Below are 17,431 nucleotides of genomic sequence, written 5' to 3'. Positions count from 1 at the left end.
CTGACATGAGATAACTCTATGAGACTGATCACAACTATGGGTGTTTAGAGGTAGTGACTACACTAAGTATGCCTTTTAACCTTGGGTTGAAAACATGAAATCAGTTGAGGAGTAACTAGGTTTCAAAAAATGGCGTGTTTATTTAAAAGGGACAAAGTAGGTTGGGTGTTTTTAGGATGTAAGTAGTAAGGTGGGACAAACTAGGCTTAGGATTGTTGTGAATAAACTTGCTAATAAACCTTTTGAAAAAAGGTAAGGATGACCTATTTTGAAGATGAATGATTTGTTTAAAGGCTTGCAAAGAAATTTTTTAGTCAAGGAAGATGGGTAGCAAGGATATTTTGAAAAAGATAAATTTGGACTAAGGAGAATAAAGTTTTTTTGCAACTGGACTTTGCTAATAACTATTTTGAGATAAAAAGGATAATTTTGAAAAAGGTAAAGTGGAACCAACAAAACTAAAGTTGTTGTGAATGGACTTGCTTACAACTATTTTTGAGATAACAAGGATAGGACTTTTCTGACATGATGGATCATGAGCAAATAGTTTCTCAAAGGACAAAGCAACTTTGAGAAAGACAAACAAGTGATCTCTTTAGCAAACTGATTTGATAGTAACCATAGAAACTATGTATGTTTTTAAGAATTTTTTTCATGGGTCTTTTGCACAAATAAGATAATTCAAACACACTCTTTATCCCTAAGATCACATTTTTGTTGCAATATGCTACTCAATAGCCCACAACTTGATGTCTACTGATTCTAGTGCAATATGTCCCTTTAATCAAAGAGGTAAGTCAATATAAGAGTCAATCAACAAATCATACACATCAAAGAATCTTCAAGGCATGGAAAATAGAAGTCCCCCTTTTGTAGGAACAATGACCCTTGGAGATGAAACCCAAGTAGCCTTATGTGATAGAGCGAGAAAGTTTACCTTTCCCCTCATTTATATACTAGACATATTTTTATTAGTTTGAGCTTCTCACCAAAGGGGATGTGCATCCTAGAGGTGGATGAACTCACTAGAAGCACTCCTAAGTTGTTGCAGATGATCTTGCTAACAAATTTTGGTACATGCATCATGTATTTTAAGGTCTTAAGTTGCAAGAAATAGAGAAGACAAAGATGTGCTAGAGGGCACAATCTCAAAACATGCAAGGCACTCGGTTCATTTATATTTTGGATGTTTTAGTGTATCCTAACAACTAGTTTTGAAAACACATGTGTATCCTTAGATCATTCAAGATTTGATGAATTATTTTTAAGCCCTAAAATAAAATGGTGTTCACACAATATTTATTTGCACCTTTAAATGAATTGTTCATCACATTGGTTTATTTTTAAAACTCACATTTAGGATTATATTTTGTAACTAACCTATTCAGACATTCCAATGAAAACTTTCTAAGAGTTAAACATTCATTCCATTATGAAAAACTTAAAATTGTTCATTTTAAGCTTTTAAAATACTGATTTTCAAACAAGCATTGTAAGAAAAAATATAAAAAGACATGTTAGAATTCTACAAATAGATCCCTGCAACAAAAAAGTGTTAAGATTTTCTACTAGCTGATTAAACTAGTGAACCTGTGGGTCTTAATCCACGATCCCGTAGTGTAAGAATGTAGTTTAAAAGTCAGAAGATCAAGGTACATAAGACTAGTGATGAATACAAAAAAGTAGGCTGCAAGAAAAAGTAATAGATCAATCCCACATATGTATGATCCTGTAGGTTTATGGGGAAGCATTCCCTTCAATAGATGTATCTGTGGGTTCGATGGAGGAGAGAAAAAGTGGGGTTTAAGTTTGACTGATTTGGTCAGGCATTCCTATAGGTCTTTTAGGGTGATCCCATTAAGGTTAGTAGAAATGATGGGAGTGTTTTTTGGTACCATGTGTGATGGAGTTTAAGACAAAGTGATCCCGCCCTTGTGGGTTCACGTTCTTGATAGTAATGGATCATGATTTTGTGATTTTAAAGCTATGGGATCACAAATAAAGGTTGGTCAGAGGTTGTTTTAACCAATATTTTTTTGTATGGCCGGGAACATGCTTCTTGATTAGATACTTTGATGCCTGCAAAAATGTTAGAAGATTGCCTAGGTATGTAAACAAGTGTAAAACATTAGTTTGCTTAGTCTAACATAAACAAGCAAAAAATGTGATTATAGTGACCTGAATGTTGGGTCCCACTGGGCATGGCAAAATGTATCACCTAATTTAGTGTATGGAAAATGAATACTAATATTAAAAAAACATTTGCAAGTAACCAAATAAGTTAACACTTATGATAGGACAAGGTTACCCCAAGAAGAAAGGAAAACCAAGAGTGGTAAGCTCCTTAGGTGTAACCTATGATCATGTTGATATGTCCCTATTTAGATAAGGGATGTATGCCCATAGTGTGCTCAAGCTTCCAACAGATGGGTTTTTTATCAAGCATGGAGGTGAATGGAGGATTCAATAATGGAGGTGAAGATGAATTCTATCATGGTAAGGGTGTGAATGGGTATGTTATAGTGATTAGTGAAGCATTATGAGTTTGCATGGGTAGATGATATGGATTGTGAGAGGGGAAGGACTCAATTTATAGGCCAAGGGGTAGTGAGATGGATGGTCAGGATGCTTTGATGGAAGAATGGTGAGGAAGTGTTAGGATGCATTGAAAGGGGAGGACATGGATTGTGCTTGTTTAGGGCTCTAGCCTTGTAACAACTGTCAGAAGGGGATTGGGTGGTCAAAATGGAGGGTCAAGGAGAGTAATGAGGGAGGATGAGTGTGTACAAGAGATGTAAGAGGCATTAATTGCATGTAAGATCCATTAATGCTCTTGGAGAGGGATGGAAGAGGACAAGAGAGACTTGTTGACTTTGGTTTGGGTTAACAAGTCTTAACCCTTACTTAAAGTTGTGCATAAGTTTAGGAGGGGGATTAGACTTAGCTTAGGAAGGGGGTTAGGGGGCAAGTGGCTTAGCTTTGATGGGATGGGTTTGTTATGTGGCTAAGTGTGGTTAGTATGGGTGAATGGGTTAGATTAAGGATTAGGAATGATTTATTAAATGATTTATTTAATAAATGGTGGATGTGAGATTGAATTAAATAGATTTGAGGCTTTAATTAATTTAATAGAGGAATAGGGTTTTAATTGATAAATTGATTTTGGGTTATCATTCGATTTTATCAATTGGACTATATTTAATTTAATTAATTAATTAATTAACTAGGGGATGAAAATTAATTAATTAAGCAATAAATATTTAATCAGTAATGTCCTAGGAGATAACTAAATATGATTACCTAGTGATGTAATCAGATTTAGGTGTCTACAGAAACTAACTAAGAAATAATTTTCCTGTGTTAACAAAGTGGACTCGGTCAACACTACATATTCAAATAGTTCCTTTGGTAACCAAGTGAGCTTGGCTAACATTGGTTCCATCCAAAATTTCCTTCATTAACTGAGTGAGTTCGGTTAACACTCATCTTCCACAAACTTTCCTTTGATGCTCGACTGAACTTGGTAGAAACTTCCTTCTGAGCTAAAAAAACTTTGGAATGCTCGGTAGCCACAAAAAACATTCTTCAATGCCCTAGTGAGCTCAATATAAAGAGAATGAAAATGATATGACATTTTTTGTAACATCAAAGACAATATACAATTAATCAATTGTTTCAACAATCTCCCTCTTTGGCATTTGCAATATGCCTTTCTCAATATTGCACCAATTGATTGATATTCAATAATGCTCTAGTGGATGCATCACTAAACTTTATTTAATGAGCTTTAAATAGGGTAATGACCCCTAGCTTACCTCTTAAATACATAAATGCAACCTTAGGTAATGGCTTGGTGAATATGTCTACAATTTGTTCTTTTGTATTTACATATTCCAATTTGACTTCTTTATCTTGTACCAATTCTATCAAGAAATGATATTTTATAGCAATGTGCTTTGTTTTGGTGTGCATCACTAGATTCTTTGATATTTTGATTGCACTGTTGTTACCACAATATATAACTATTGGATCCTTGATCTCTATCTTCATACCTACCATCAGTTATTTGAACCAAATAATATTATAAAAATTGACTGCTGCTACCACATATTTTGGCTCTGCTATGGAATGAGAGATATAATTCTATTTCTTTCTTGTCCAAGATACTAGTCTTTTACCAAGAAAGAATGCTCCACCACTAGTGTTTTTCTGTCATCAATACTTCCTACCTAGTCAACATCTGTGAATACTTTTAAATCCAAATTGCCTCCTATTTTGTACCATAAACCATATTCTTCAGCACCTTTTGGATATCCCGTGATTCTTTTGATTGCCATCATGTGAGTTTTTTTGGGATTTGTTGAGAATATTGCCACCATATCAACTGCTAATGTAATATCAGGCCTTGTGTGCACTACATACTGCAATTTTCCAATCATTGATTTGTATTTAGTCTGATCTACCTCTTTGGAATCATCATTTTTTGAAAACTTATGTCCAGTAGACATAGGGGTTCCAACTAGTCTTGAGTCTTCCATTCCAAATTTCTTTATTATCTCCTTGATATGTTTAGATTGAGTAATGTAGATACCATCTTTCTTCTCTTGAATATACAATCTAACAAATAATTTTATCTCTCCAAGCATAGACATCTCAAATTATTTACTCATTTCTATTGAAAATGCCTTGCACAAGTCATCATTTCCTATGAATAAAGTGTCATCCACAAATATTTCTACCAACACAATTTTTTTGTTTGGTCCTTCTGTGATATATAGATTACTACTATCATTAGTTCTTTGAAAACCAATTTGTATCAAGTAGTTATGAAGTCTTTCATACCAAGCTCTAGGAGCTTTCTTGAGACCATATAATGCCTTGTGTGATTTGTAGACCATGTCCTTTTTGCTAGGATCTACAAAACCTTCAGGCTACTTAATGTAGACTTCATCAAGAATTCCATTCTAGAATGTAGATTTTGCATCCATTTGATAAAAATTTAAATCCTCTATGAGCTACATATGCTAATAAAGTTCTAATACCTTCTTATCTTGTAATAGGAGAAAAATTTTCACCATAATCAATATCTTCTTCTTGAGAATAGCCTTTACATACTAACCTTACTTTATTTCTAGAAACTTTCCCATCTTCATTCAACTTGTTTCTAAATACCCACTTTTTGCCAATTACATTTTTATCCTTGGATCTAGGAACAAGAGTCCAAGTTTTATTCTTCTCTATCTGTTATATTTCTTCATTCATTGTTTCAATTCTAATTTCACTGTCCAATACATCTTTAACATTTCTAGGTTCAAATTCAACAAGTAAACATGTACCTTTCAATTTTCTTCTTGTCATTATTCGATCTAATTTATCTCCAATGATCTAATAAGGTGCATGATGCCTTCTGACATATCTTCCTAACACAAGTTCTTTAGATTTGGAATGAGTTTCACTGATTTCATCATGAACTTCAATATCAAGCTCGAGTCCCATTGTCTATGACTTGGGTCCATCAAACTTAGTTTTCTCTGGCTCAATAGCCTTTGACTATGACTTGGGTCCTTTAGACTATGACTTGGGTTGCACTATTTGCAACTCAGTAGCTATTGGAGATTTTGGGGACTCAAGAGGTGAAGCCTAATTTATTCTAGATAGATTTGGTATGGTATCAAGTTCATAGTAAACAAATCTTTTGTAATCTTTAGGCTCTTTATTTCTTTCTTGTTCACTACTTTCTACAAACTCATCAATTCTCACATGTACACTTTCTATGATTTTATGAGTAGAAAAATTCAAACACTTGTATGCTTTACTTCTGTAGGAATATCTTGGGAATATGCCTTCATCACCTTTGACATCAAATTTTCCTCTTCTAGATTCTTTCAAGATATAAAATTTGCTACCAAATACTTTCAAGTAACTTATATTAGGTTTGTAGCCCATGTAGTTCATAAGTAGTTTGATTTGAGTCTTTCTTCAGCTATACTTTGTTCAAGGTGTGAACTGTAGTGCCAATTGCTTCCTTCCAATATTTGATAGCAACATTCTTTTCTATCATTGATGTTGTTACACAATCCATGATAGATATGTTCCTTCTTTTAGCTATACCATTTTGTTGAGGTGTACCAGGAGTTGATACTTGTCTTTTAATTCCCTTTTCTATGCAGAATTCATTGAATTCATTAGAGATGAATTCACCACCTCTATCTAATCTCAAAAATTTTATTTTCTTTCCAATTTCTTTTTCTGCTCTTGCCAAATACCACCTGAATTTTTGAAAAGCTTCTAATTTTTCTTTTAGGTACATTACTGTCATCATTTTAGAATAGTCATCAACAAAAAGAATAAAAAAATTTTCTCCACTATAACTCTCTATTCCAATAGGTCCACATAAGTTTGTATGCACAAGTTCTAAGACTTTTTTAGAATGATAGTTTTCACTTTTGAAACTAGTCTTTCCCATCTTACCAATTTGACAATTTTTGCATAGACCCATATCAGGTTTCTTCAAGCTAGGAATAACTCTTACTGTTCTGTGTTTTCTTATGTTAACCAGTTTATCAAATTTTACATGACATAATCTTTTGTACCATAACCAACTTTCTTCTACTTGAGAAGTAAAACATGAACTTTCACTAAGATTAAGATAGAATAGGTTACCTTTTGTTTGTTTGCTAGATCCAACCAGATTTCCTTTTTCACCCAGTAATTTGGCCTTCCCATTCATAAATTATACCTTGAATGTAATGTTATTCAAATGTACCACACTTAGTAGATTATTCTTTAGTCCTTCAGCCCAATAAGAATTATCACATATACGTTCATTGGTTAATGAAATGCATCCCTTTCCTTTTATGCAACAAGGTTAATTATTTCCAAATCTCACACTATCAACATGATAATATTCCAACTTATCAAAATTTGATTTATCTCTAGTCATATGATGTGAGTAGCCACTGTCAATAATCCATGTATGATTTTTGCTAACATGAGAGATAAGTGTCATCTTATCTCCTTCATCATTAGATTCATCTTTTACAATAATATATACCATTTCATCTTCACTTTATTATAATCTTTAGCCATGAAACAAGATTTCTTACCTTTGTCCTTGTAGTTCTTGAATTTCATCTTGCCTTTTTACTTATTGCTTTTATTTTCATCTGTGATTTCTATATTTGGGCACCTAGCAAATTAGCAAGAAAAGCAAATTAGAGGGATTTTACCTTTGTACTTTCCTCTACCTTTGGAATATTTCCATGCAAGTAGGGCTTCAAAAACTTCAAAATAACTATCAAAAATTTCTTCTTCTTCTTCTTCACTTCTTGATTGATTGGCCTTTGATTTCTTACTCTTTTTCTTGAGTGAGATTTTGGCTTCAAATGTAGACTCAATACCTTTAGAACTAAGAACATAGTGATCATAGTTATCCAACTCAAAAGATGTCAATCTTCCAACTGGATCATCCAAAGTTATTTTTCTATTTGGATCACATCTCATCTCTTGAATAGAAGACACTCTAATCACATAGATAGGAAGAAGGGTTCTAAGTACCTTGCTTTAAACTATTTTTTCATCAATGTTTCCTCCAAATGCTTTGATTGTACTCACACTTGCTTTGATTCCTTCCACATATTTTGCAATGTTTTCATCTTCTCTCATTTTCATCTAATCAAATTTTCCGTTGTGACTTTCTTCTTTAGCTCTTCTTAAATTTTCATCTCCTACATAGATTTCTTTTAGTTTGATCCACATTACATGAGCTGATTTGCAGTCTTTTACTTCATCAAATTCAACATAACTAAGTGCAGATGCAATATCAATCATCATGATGTCATGATTCTTATTTTCAACAATTTCTTCAACTAATAATGTTCTAGATGGAGTCTTGTATTCATTATCAAGATACTTACAACATAAATCATTGATAGTTGCTAGATATAATCTCATAAGTCCTTGCCATGTTGCAAAGTTGTCTTGGTTCAACTTGGGAATATCTCTTCTGTAAGACATACAGATCTTTAGCTTAGGTCCTTGAAATCTTCTCTATAAGCACCAAGAGCTCTAATACCAATTTTTGGAAATATAAGAGGAGTAATTGAGAGGGGAGGGGTGAATCATTTTGGATCCCTTAGATGTTAGTACAAAAATAAACTCTAAAAACTAAACTTTGTTGATGCTTAGTAAACACACTGAAAATTTTGTAACTCGGCAAATATCGAGAAAGCTCAGAAAACACTTAACACAAAAAACTTAAGATATTATCTATGATTACTTATTACTTTAACATAGTTAAAAAAACATAAAATAAATAGCATGAACACATTTGATACCAAGATTTAACCTGGAAACCCAATTTGGGAAAAACAACCAATTGCAACTAGTTACCATTATTTACTCTTTTGAGGTGAGCACTATTAGGAACCAACCCTATTAAAAGTTACAAAACACATTGTTAGATGTGACCCTATTAGAGGGTTTAATCACCCTATTAAGAGTGGCCTTGTTAGAGGTCTTTAGACACTTCAATAGAAATGCTACCTTGTTAGAGGATTTATAGATAGCTGTTAAGCCAACTCTGTTAATAGATTTAGATTACTGGTACAATGGTTAGAGAGTAGCAATGACATGACCTAACTTGGATGCAACTAAATTGTTGATTACAGATCTCAATTCTGGCTTGTATACTTGATCCTTCATGATCAAATATATCTTTTCAACTTCTCAAGGATATTTGTCTTATCCTTCTTGATTTGCTTCCTCTTAGCATCATCAAATATTTAATTATCTTCCATGCATTCACACACTTCTAATCGACAACTTGACCTTATATTTATATCTTTCATATTGTCAAGTTAGCTAAAATACAACTTAGAATAATTAATATTCATCTTCTCAGTTGGCTAGAACCAACATATACATCAATTGAACTCAATATGCCAAAATAAGAAAATCCTTCGTTAGTTGATGTTGCTCGATAGACAATAATTGAGAAATGATTTTCCTATGTTAATAAAGTGGACTTGGTCAATGCGACATATTCACATAGTTCCTTTAGTAACCAATTGAGCTCAATTAACACTGGTTCCATCTAACATTTCTTTCATTAACTGAGTGATCTCAGTTAACACTCATCTCCCACAAAATTTCCTTTGATACCCAAGTAAACTCAGTAGATATTTCCTTTTGAGCTAAACAAACTCTAGAACACTCGGTAGCCATAGAAAACTATCTTTAATGCCTCCATGAGCTCAGTATACAGTGAATGGAAATTATATGACATTTTGTGTAACATCAAAGAAAATACATAATTAATCAATTATTTCAACACTATCCACGATGGGCCAGTGGTGGAGTGAAGCACCAAAAGTATTGAGATTAACCTAAAGAATCCATTATAGGATAGATCTATGGCCATCACTATGTTAGTATTCAAAGGAGAAAGGTTTTTAACCATAGTGACAAAGTGATAAGCTACCATGTGTCTAGGGTTATTGCCACTAGTAAAACAAGGATTTAATTGGGTAAGGTGCTTTCCAGCTAGTGAAGTATAGTATATTTTCAAAATTCCCTACAATAAATGTATATTTTCAATTTCAGCAACCAGATGTGTTGAGAATCAATGGTATATTTTCAAAATTACCTACAATACATGTATACCCACTCCCTAAAAAATAGTTATGGTGAATTGAAGTTTCCTTTTGTGGATGTAATTCAAAAAATATAATGCAAACATCATGTTCTATTCTAAAAAAGAATTAATTGAAGATCCAGAATGAAGTGGAAGGAATAAGGAATTAAGTGCTAAGGAGATTGTGAATTATTTCAATGAGGAAGTAGAAAAATTATTTTAGTAAGTTTCACTCTCCATCTTTGTAAAGAATTTTGCTATAGAATTCTTCAATTTTTGCAAATTTTCCTCCTAAAAAGGATTTTTTCAAAAAGCTAGATTACCAACATAGAAATGTCCATGACAAATTCCTTGAGAAATTGAGTTGGTAAACTAATGATGTGATATATATGAGAAATTTTGTCCCTCTCACTCCATAATTAAAGCTAGCTAAGGGTTTATACAATAGGGGAAATCGGACTCGAGATGCAGTGGCAACCAAGAGCTAGTTAGAAATATTCAAGAAATGGTTTTCAGAAAGAAATATTTTTCCCCACGTGGAAATATTTTGAAAATTGTTGGTGCCTAGAGTTTTTATGGATTTAGACCTCTTGACTTTAGTTTCAAGGATATATGATCCAATCACTAGGTCTATGCGAGGAATATGTGGAGACTCCCTCATGAAATTAATGCTTGAGGAGATTAGAAAAGTTTTTGGCATGGATCCATTATCTAAATATCATGAGGCGATTAATTTTATGAAATTGGAGAAAAGGTATGAATCCTAGAGGGTTTATGTTAGACGAGGACCATTGAGGGAATAGCTAATAGCCATTAGAAGTACAACTTTGGCTACAAGTTCAATCCTAGAGACTTTTAAAAAAGAAATTTTCAATTCCCATGCTTTGGATATATACATGTTTTTATGTAGGGTTTTTGGGGAAGACGAACAAATCTACATTCCTATTAAGTTTATGTACATGATGGTGCATATCTCTTTCTTTGAAGTTGATGTTATCTTCAAATTTTCCTCATTTTTAGCTGATGAAATCCATAATGGATTGATTGGAATCACAAAGGAGAAGGTGGAGAAATCTTTTGGATAGTATTTAATATTGATGCATATGTTTCTTTTCAAAGGAGCCACCTATTTCAGAGGAGAAATGCAATTAAGAAAGGAACATCAAGGAGAAGTTCTACCTATTCAACTATGGAGTGCAAATATATTATGGGATCTAAATGAAGCTAGTTTTGATAGATTAGATAGATATTTTTCATCAAAGTTGAGGACATTATTGTCTAGAGATAATCCAAGGACTCTTAAATTGTTGTTAGATTTTATTAGGCCAATAGAATCCTCTACTAGATTGAAGGCTTGTCATGATTGGGCTGATATCATTCCTTATCTAGATTCTACTATTTTTAGAGTATATGGGTATCAAGGAACCCCTCATGTTTTACCATAGAAAATTTATTTCAAGGTTGGCCTAGCTGAGATTCTATGGAAAATAAGAGGTTTGGTGGATTTAAATTGGCAGGAAGGTCTAAAGGTTCAATTTTTCCCCACCTGCACTATAGCCCAACAATTTATGATCACAATAGGTGGATGGATCTTCATGTATAAGTTTTTAGATCCCAATAAGATGACAAAATCTCATGCTAGATTTTTTAACACTGAGGGATTCTTTGAAATGTTCAAAAAGAGAACAAAGGAAAAACCTCATGACCATAGATTTTACTACCCTAAGGACATCATAAGGAATGAAGTTTCTTTACAAGAAAAAGAAATTAAGAAGGAGAAATAGAAGAATTATTGTAGGGTTCTTGAGTTTTTGAATGCCTTTGATAAATATTATAGTCCATTAGTAGATGCTAAAACTATGGCTAATAAGATAAATAAATTGATGACCTTCTTTGTTGAGGTAATGGACATATTGAATGAAAAGAAGGCTCTCTTCATCAAAATATACCCTAATAAATCAAGAGAAGTCATGTGGAGATTAGCTTTTACTCCTGCTGTGAGCTTGGGGAAATATGTTTTCCAAAGTAACTCTAGGTATAACATATACAAAATGGAAGAAGATGTTAATAAGAAAGGAAATAAATAGAGTGATATTGATGTGCCCTCTTCCTCAACACATAAGAGATATCCATCTAAGGTATACTCATCTAAGCATGTATCTAAGAAGAAAAATATTGGAGGAGCTACCATTATTGAGAATCAGATGTATACACCATCTCAATCATCTCTTCACCTTGGGAATAAGAAGCTCACAATTGAAAAAAATGGAGCAATTGAGAAGCCAGGTGATGTTTTTGTTACTTCATCTAAATTGGAGGAAGGGACATTAAAGGAGCCTCCTATACTAAGCATGGAATTAATTTTTTTGTGATTTCAAATGCAAGGAGTTGGATCCTTTTATTGAGAAAGCTAGTCACAACTTTTTAGCAAATGATAGCTTTGTGAAGTCTAGAGCATTCTTTCAATTTTCTTTGAGGTTAAACATTTCTAAATTTGAGGAAAGATGTTAGAAAAGGAAAGAAGAGAAACCTAATGAAGAGGAATCTATTTTCAAAGATGAAATAAAAGAGGAAATGATGCAATATTTCTAAAAAATAACTCCAAAGGGAAGAGAAATGATCAAGAGAGTTGGAGTACAACTTCTTCCTAATTGGGATATTGTAGATGTTATGGCATTTGATGCAATGGGGAAATAGGTAAATAATATGTACAAAATTGATGAGGAGGATAGAAGAGCACCAAAAGGTGCAAAATAAAGTGAAGACCATGTTACCCTGGTCATTTGGTCATTACAAAAGAGAAATAGTTGTTGTTCTTTTGAACATTTTGACCCAAATCTAATTGGGAGTTTAATTGTAAAAAAGATTTGAAGATACTTCTAATGAAGAAGCTTCTTCCATGAATATTGAGATAGAAAATTTCACATTAGGTATAGCAAGAAGAGAGAAGAAAACTATGGATGAATTGCATATGAAGTATGAGCAAGTGTTGGAAGCTTACAATGAATAAATTAAGAAAAGATTGAAAGTTGAAAATGAGATTGCTTGATGTAAGGGACACCAAATCAAACAATTAGAGATAAGGGAATCTTCCCAAAGAATTATTGCATCCTCACCTACTCCCACACCACCTATTAGTCCCATAGTTGAAATACCATATACATAATTGCATCAAGAAGAGCTTTCTAAATAAGACATAGAAGAGGAAAAAGATAGACTCAAGGAAATACAAATAGAAGTATGACATAGATACAAAGAAAAGATAAGAAACACAATGTTGCATTTTGTCTTTGAGATTGATGTTGGCCATTTTTGCTCCCTCAATTCAACCCATCATTGATAATTGATATGAGAGATCTTCAAGGGGATTGATTCTTTGTTTTGGGTAAACCCACTACGATTGGTGGCTAATATTTTATGTTTTCTTAGTCCCTTTATTGACCTAGTTGATTTGGTTTGTTCTTTGACTAAGCTATAGTTTCTTATTTTTTTGAGTTAGCTTGGTTTGTTCTTGGTTAGGTTAACTCATGTTACAGTGATCCAATGACTCATGTTTTTGTGATACATATTCCCATCCTCAAAAAAGTGCAAGATGATTCCAAGCAACTTCATTCTATGGTTTCTTCACGTTGTAGTACTTCTTTGATGCTCTAAAACTTGAAATTGCACCACATGGTGGAGGGTCCCACTTCCCACATTATCTTTATCATATATTTCTCTCTATGTGGTGGTTGGCTTGGCATGTCATCCTATGTCATGATTCCACACATCCTAATTTTTTTGTTTCCTCATACTGTATTGCTTCCTCAAGGCTCTGAAGCCCAGGTTTAGGTCATGTGTCTTAAGGTGGAGGGTCCCATCTCCATTGTTTAAGTCAACCCAATATATACATGCATAGATTGATGATGAAGATTTAATGAAAGTTTAAAAGATCGTTTGTTCTGTCAAAATAGAAAAACACATCATCACCCACCGTGTTTTTGTGAGTTAGTCTTCTCATCTCATGAAAGTGTGAGATGATGACACACACCTCCATTTTGGCATTTCCTTATGCCACATTACTTCCACAAGGCTCCAAAATCCATTATTGTGGCACATGGTAGGGGTCTTAGCTTTCATGTTATTTGCTTCCTTCTTTGCTGAGATCCTTTGATCCAAAGGCTATCACATTTTTGTATCACTCCCTTTTCCATTTGTGAAGATGTACAACCATTGGATTTGGTGACATCTTGGGGATATCCTTGCTGCATCTCAACTATTCATCTCGAGAATCTCATATGCATTGATGGTGGTGACTTAATCTTTCATTAGAGAGATTCCCTCACGATGTAGGCCATTCATTTGAAAGGGATGATCTACACCAATGACCATTATTTTTTGGGAAATTAGATCCCCCCCATGGTCAACTCTACATTTTGTGGATGGACAACAGATCATGTTATCCCTCCCTATAGTCTTTTCTGTCAATAATGTGAATAATCTTCTTGTGGCCATAACACACTATCAAGGCCAGTTCTTCAATGTTGAGTGACTTCTTGGGCCTTATTTGCATGACACCAATTCACTCCATGCCTCTTTAATGCATGAAATGATCAAATATTTGGGGATATGACTTCTTATGGTTGGAGGCATCATTTTTTCTCTTACTATCACTACCACATGCAAGCACACTTCACAATAAGATTTCTTTCTGATTCTCAGTTATTGCTCTCCTCTATAACTTAGCTCCATGTGGTTAGAATTTTAACTCATGGTTAGATTACAGTTATTCTTGAGTTCTATAAAGGAAATTGTAAATATGTTTTTCGAGTTGGTCTCTTTCTCTAATTCTTTGACAATAGTGTTTTATCGTAATGCTCCGCCTGGAGATCCTTGGAAACAAGGATGAAATACAAGCCAAGAATTTTTTTTTTACAAGTATGAATGCACTAGACAACATCATACATGGATCACAAAGATCACAATGGAAGACTTCAACACAATCCCGACAACCAACAAATCTTTGAATGCCACTACCCAATTGACACACCCAAACAAAAGCCAACAACAACCACAACAAGATGAGGGCACAAGAAAAGAGCACTCATCAACAAAACACCAAGCTGGGGTAAAATGAAAAATCCTGGAATTTGGCTAAGCCTAAAATCCTAAAGCCCTGAAAATTGGCTAAGTCTGGATTTCTAAAGCCCTGAAATTTCATAGAATCCATAACTTATCTCCGAGAGGTCTGAAACCTATCTCAAATGATTTGTCGCATATATTAAAATATATCTTAAGTATATGTACTTAATTGATATATTTTAAACCCCAAATATTTTAAACCCCAAGAGACTAAAATAGAAACACCAAAACTTGATTTCAAGAGAAACCGATAGAATTCAAAATGCAATAGCATAGGGTCGAAGAACGCCCAAAAGGGTATCCAAAACCACTCTCAAAAAGATCGTATCATGAAGAAAAGTGTCCGCTAATGGTATGCGTAGGTTTTTCACAAAAACCGTGCTACACTTTTTACTAAGGGAGGGCGATACTTCTCCTTAAGGCGTGCGACACTCATCCATTGTCGTACGACATTTCTCAAGAAGGCATGTGACACTTTTCATCGTATGACATTTCTCAAGAAGGCGTGCGACACTCTTCTAGTGTTGTATGACATTCCTCAAGAAGGCGTGCGATACTTTACAGTGTCGTACAACATAGTTTGCATGGGCATGCGATACTTTTTAAAGTGTCGCACCATGCTAAACAAATGTTGCCCATAAAAACACAAAAAAACTCCCAGAAGCAAAAAGGACCAAAATTAGAGCAAAGAACCTCCACACCAGGGAGTACCGAATCCACAAAGGCTCGAGGAAAGAACACTCGAGTGCAAAAACAACACAAAAAGGAGAACATCGATCCATCTAAACTACAGTAGCGAAGAACACATTGAAAATAAACATCGCAGTGAACTGAACAACCAAACTAAGCACGCGGATGCTCCCAATCATCAATAGCATCATAAGACCATCGTGGATCCTAGCCATCCCCACGCGTAACATCCCAAGCCACCGACCAAATCGTCAGTACTATCATAATAGGGACGTTACTACTAAAACATGCATAATAACAACATAAGAAAATCTAACATGCTAGTGATAACGCATAAGATAATCCTATAGTAGATAACATCACCTATCACATGCTAAACAATAGTAAGCAATATATATACTACTAAAGAAAATCACATCATCTAATCATATGCTAAACACCATAATAAGGGAATGCACCAAATAAAATAACATCATGTAAACATGATATACAAGCATCCCAATGAAAGCATAAATCACAAGAAAGCATACTCCGGAACCTAAAGTACCAAGTGAAGACATCCAACAACGGTCACACTAGGACAAAAGATCATCTCTGTACATCGATCCCTAGCAGTGATGAAGGTAGCTACGCCTCCCAACCACGTGGCACCCATAGGTCCACACCCGCCGTGCTAATGGAGATAAAGATCCAACCAAAAACACACAAAAATCACAACATCCATGGCTAACACTCATGCCAAACAGTATGATGGTTGAACCAAGAACCTAAGACAATGCAAGGAGTACAGGTCCTGGTCAGACTCTCAATAGGCTACTATGTAGGGACTAACATCATGGAGAGTCGCTTGGCATCAAAAAGCCCAAGCTAGGACTTGCGCAGATTTAACATCCCTCAACAGAAAGGCTCTTGCACCCCAAATATTTTATTATCTTAAGTTTTATTACCAGTCACACATTTTCTTTAGTTATCACTTAAACAAGCTCCTCTCAGCCATACCCATGGCGTCATGATTGCCGCGCTGCGAGATAGAAGCCCCCTCCATATGCTACCCTAGTCTACCCTACCCATGCTCATCCTACGACAAGCACCCGTGGGCATGCATACTCCTATCCCAACCCCAATGATCATAACTTTCAGCAAATCGATGGAAGATCGAGCCTCGCAAGTCACCCAACAAATGTACGTGCATGTACTTGTGTGTGGCACACCACCATCACGAAGATCATAACACAAGGACAGGAATGAGTACACAATGCAAAGAAAACACCCAACTAAAAGCAACACGGGAAGGATGGATTCTACACGAATCCCAAAGCCAATAAAATCATACATCATGAAATCACTCAACCGACCTCAATTCGAGAGTATGGATTCTACACGAATCCTAATGATGTAACAAGACCAAACATCGTGAACTCACTCAACCAGCCTCAATGCGAGAGTATAGATTCTACACGAATCCTAGCGTTCACGAAACAAAAGCAAAGGTCCAACAAAAACCATAACAAGTATAAAATCACACAACCGAACACAATGTCGGGAGTACGAATGCAACATGCATCCCAATGCAACATAAAAGTGAAAAAGTGGTCTAACTGATATCGAAATAGATCATCAAGGTCCACGACCCACATTGTGCCAAGAAAACTTGAGAAAATAGGGTGGCACGTAAAATGAGGTAAAAACCCCAAAAATTTGGAAAACTTCAAAATTAAAACCCATTTGGCCTTTGAGTTCAAAAACCCCAAAAATCCAAAAATCAATGGAATCAGACACCGTATGCAAAAATGGCCAGCATAACGGTGTAAAATTCCAAACCCTCATCGCAAAAAATAGGAAACTATTCATAATGGCCCAATCGGGTATAACTAGCATACAAAAACAAAGGGGAACACTAGTTCTCAGCCTCCAAACAAACGGCTACCGAAAACAGAAGCAGAAATGGAGCAGAAATAATAAAACAGGAAAGCCCTACCTCGCAGC

The sequence above is a fragment of the Cupressus sempervirens genome, chromosome 11 (assembly GCF_028749045.1).
Source record: "Cupressus sempervirens isolate cs-2001-9-10 chromosome 11, ASM2874904v1, whole genome shotgun sequence".
In the NCBI taxonomy this organism is placed as follows: domain Eukaryota; kingdom Viridiplantae; phylum Streptophyta; class Pinopsida; order Cupressales; family Cupressaceae; genus Cupressus; species Cupressus sempervirens.
Note: the sequence above shows the minus strand (reverse complement) of the source record.